This window comes from Leptonychotes weddellii, chromosome 5 (assembly GCF_054177405.1).
Source record: "Leptonychotes weddellii isolate Sample4059 chromosome 5, ASM5417740v2, whole genome shotgun sequence".
In the NCBI taxonomy this organism is placed as follows: domain Eukaryota; kingdom Metazoa; phylum Chordata; class Mammalia; order Carnivora; family Phocidae; genus Leptonychotes; species Leptonychotes weddellii.
The window spans coordinates 159,365,503-159,369,914 of NC_138373.1; positions in this window are offsets into that span (position 1 = coordinate 159,365,503).

Consider the following 4,412-nt stretch of genomic DNA (forward strand, 5'->3'; position numbering starts at 1 on the left):
GCAGCGGGCGGGGTGGGGGAGCAGCCTCGCTTCAGGTGACTACTGCAGGGATGCTTCCCCCAGAACGCACAGCCGGGGAATCTGTGTGTCTATTGTCCATCCGTCCATCTGTCCAGCCATCTTCAGTGCTGCAGACCCATAGCCTCTCCAGAAAGTTTTGTTTAATGGCGAATAAATGAATAAACCCACCTCTCTTTCCAGCCACTGCCCTCCCTCCCTGAAACCTGATGTGGGCCTGACTCAGAGTTGGCTCTCAGGAAAAAACTACTTATTGAATGAATGAATGAATGAATGAATGAGTTAGTGAGTGAATGAACGAGTGAGTGAACCAGTGAGTGAATGAGTGAATGAATGAATGAGTGGGTGTGTGAACCAGTGAGTGAATGAATGAGTGAACCAGTGGGTGAGTAAGTGAATGAATGAATGAACCCGTGAGCGAGTGAATGAATGAGTGAACCAGTGGGTGAGTGCGTGAGTGAATGAATGAGTGAGTGAACCAGGGGGTGAGTGCGTGAGCGAGTGAATGAGTGAGTGCGTGAACCAGTGCATGAGCGAGTGAATGAGTGAGTGCCTGACCCAGGGGGTGAGCGAGTGAATGAATGAGTGCGTGAACCAGGGGTGAGTGAGTGAATGAATGAATGAACCAGTGAGCAAGTGAATGAATGAGTGAGTGAACCAGTGGGTGAGCGAGTGAATGAATGAATGAACCAGTGAGCGAGTGAATGAATGAGTGAGTGAACCAGTGGGTGAGTGCGTGAGTGAATGAATGAGTGAGTGAACCAGGGGGTGAGTGTGTGAGCAAGTGAATGAGTGAGTGCGTGAACCAGGGGGTGAGCGAGTGAATGAATGAGTGCGGGAACCAGGGGGTGAGCGAGTGAATGAGTGAGTGCGTGAACCAGTGCGTGAGCGAGTGAATGAGTGAGTGCGTGAACCAGTGCGTGAGCGAGTGAATGAGTGAGTGCCTGAACCTGGGGGTGAGCGAGTGAATGAGTGAGTGCGTGAACCAGGGGTGAGCGAGTGAATGAATGAATGAACCAGTGAGCGAGTGAATGAATGAGTGCGTGAACCAGGGGTGAGCGAGTGAATGAGTGAGTGCGTGAACCAGGAGGTGAGCGAGTGAATGAATGAGTGCGGGAACCAGGGGTGAGCGAGTGAATGAGTGAGTGCCTGCACCAGGGGGTGAGCGAGTGAATGAATGAGTGCGGGAACCAGGGGTGAGCGAGTGAATGAGTGAGTGCGTGAACCAGGGGGTGAGCGAGTGAATGAATGAGTGCGGGAACCAGGGGGTGAGTGCTGAGCGAGTGAGGGCCCGAGTGAGCGCCGGAGCGCACACGTGATGAGTCCGCGGTGGCAGAGCAGAGTGCTGGATGGCGGACGGGCTGCCCAGCCCCCGCTTCTGCTCACTGCTGATCCTGTGCATTCCGGGCCCGTCTGGCGCTCCGGAGCAAACAGGAGAAATGGCCCAAAACGCTGTGCACGGAGCTTCTTGAAGCCGCAGGCAGCGCCGAGGCGTCTGGGTGGCTGAGGCCGCCTCCTGCCCGCGGGGGACACAAAGCCACAGCTGTGTCCCCCCCCCCCCCCCCGGGGCCAGCCCCATGCCCGGTGGCCGGATGGCCGCGCTGCTCAGGCCGGGCCCAGGCTGGGCTCTGAGGTGTGCGGGGTGGCCCCCGAGGCTCCCCAGCCCTGGCCCGCGGGGTGAGCCCCATCGTCGCCAGCGAGGGCCCCCAGACGGGAGCTGGCTGTCACAGCAAGGGGTGAGGTGGGGAGGGGGCGCCTCCTCATGGGGGCTGCAGAAGCGGTGGCCCCGGGGGGCGAGGAGGTCGTTGCCTCACGGGTGGAGCAACCGCGGGAGTTTTGGACATGTTGCTTGAAAATCACTTACCCCCCAAATCAGCCTCAGGTATTTGTGCCCAGATCAGAACCCACGGGGGCTGCTGAGGGGGTGGGGCCGTGTGGCTGGAGGGGTGCATGGCCCACAGCCCCCGGGCTCTCAGGCCCCCAGTGCCCCAGGGTTTTCTCCACGCATGAGGGTCCCTGCTGCTGGGGCATCCCGCTGGCGACTCCTCCCTGAGACAAGCCTTCGTCCCCGAGGGGTCTGGCCTTGGCGATCTGTCCATCGGGGCCATGCTGGGGCATGGCTGAGAGCAGCCTAGCTCCCACCGCAGGGCCAGCCGCCCCAGCGAGATGGCTACTGCACTCCCCTGCAGCTTGGGGCCGCCCAGCTCAGGCTCCTTGTGTTCCCTGCAGAGACTGGGGCTCGTGGGGCAGCAGGACCTCTGGCCGGCGGGGCCCAGAGCGCTGGGGACAGGAGCACAGGGCCCCCACACAGTCATGGGAGTGACCACCCCGGCACCACACCAGCCAGGTCCCCTGCGGCTGGCTCGACCTCCCCAGCATAAGGACAGCACCACTGCGGGCTCTGGACCCCAGACCTTGTCGTACGAGTGCAGGAGACCTCACCGCCGTGGCTCCGGGGCCAATCGGGGAAGCCCGTGTGGTCTGTTCAGTGGGGGTGCCGTTTCTGGTCCTCCTGGCTGGGGAAGGGAAGCGTGCGTTCACAACTCCACGGGGGCGCCCTCAGCAGAGCTGGCCCCGCCCCGCCACGACTCTTCTCGGGCAGCTCTGTGGTGGCCTGTGGCCGCCAGGCTGCGGGCCGGCCGGCGAGTTAACGGGGGCGGCAGCAGCCTTGGCCTGCTCGCTCGGGGCAGTGGGGTCGCTGTGTCACACCTGCCCCCCGGGAGGGGTGCTCTGCTGGTCTGAGATCTTGGCGGGGGGGGGGGCTCCCGAAGCTTCCCTGCGGCCGCAGTACAGCCCGGCGTGTAGGCTGAGTTCTCAAGCCCAGCTGCTCACCTGGGGACTGTGGTGTGTGGACTTCGGACGCGGCCCCACGTGCCCCGGGCGCTCCTGGGGCCACAGTGCTGCTCCGGGGGGCAGATACCCAGGCGGACACAGGCCGCGCCCCTCCCCCCAGAGCGCCGCTGCGGGCCCCACGGGGAGAGCCCGCGAGTCACCACTGCGCGAGGGCGCCCGGCGTCTCTTCCGTGGGCGGGCCAGGCTGTCCACCTCCGTCTTGCTCCGTCGCCGCCACGGAGCTGCCAGGGGCCTCAGCTGGAGGCAGTGCCGACAACAGCAAGAAGGCCATTGGGAGGACCAAGGACAGAGCGGTGGTGGGACAGGACTTAGGTGATCCCAGGCCCTCCCGGGGAGAAGGGAGGTCAGCGAGGAGGGGCCCTGGGGTCATCCAGGTCAGAGACAAGGACCAGGGCGGGTGGTGAGCACCGGGAAGATTCTGGATCCCGCCTCCTGGTTTCACGTTCTGTGCCATGCCCTCCCGTCCCGCGTGGGCCCGGTGGGAGGCTGACCTGTAAGGCTCCGCAGGTAGGTGCCCCACGGAGGTGCACCCCAGGTGGTGCAGAGCTGCGGGAAGCCCCGTCAGGGAGGCCGGAATCCACCACCCACCGGGGAGGCAGCCTCACTGCACCTGGACTCCAGGCCCACGGAGACCATGAGGTCACAAACCAGTGCTGGTAAAGCTCGGGATGGTTTGCTGCGTGGCCAAAGCTCACGCACACAACGTTGAGGGTGGAGCCCAGGGTGTTCAGGAGGGCAGGAGGCGGCAACGGGGGCCACCGCTCCAGGAGCTAGCCAGTGAAGTCTCACGGCTGTGGGGGGCGGCGCCGAGAGGCTTGTAAGGATGAGAAATGATGGCCCAGATGTGACTGTTGGACATGGTGGTGGGGAAAACTGATACTGGGGACGGGGAGGCTTGGAGGGGCTCCCTGAGCAGGTGGGGGCCAGGAGGAGAGGATGGAGCAGAAGGAGCGGGCAAGCAGCTGCCCGGGTCAGGAGGGAGTGGCCACGGGGGGCGCTGAGGGGGGAAGGGGGCCCACGGTGGCTGGGGATCTTAGCTGGGTGCAGAGGACCCTGAGGACAGGGAGAAGGTGTCGGGCAGGAAAACCCAGGGACACTGCAAATCAAAACCACCTGAGATCCCCCTCCCCGCACCAGGACAGCTACAACCCCAACACCGGAGCGCACCACGTGCTGGCCTAGACTGTGCACGGCTGCTGGGGATGGAGAACGGTGCCGTCGCCGTGGACGACAGCGGGGGCGTCACCGTGGGACACGGGGTTCCACTCGTGGGCATATGGCTCTGAGAACCAAGAGCAGGGACTCAGACACGTTCCTGGCAGCGTTATTCCAGTGGACCAAGTGTGGAAGCAACCCCGCTGTCCCCCGCCGGCCGGAGGGACAGACAAAATGTGGCCATCGGCATCGTGGAGTAGTACTCAGCCTGCTGACACCTGCCACGACCCGGGGGAGCGCTGAGGACACTGTGCTGAAACAAGCCAGACCCAGAAGGACAAATCCTGTCTGGTTCCACTTCTAGGAGGCACCTGCAGTGGTCAGAC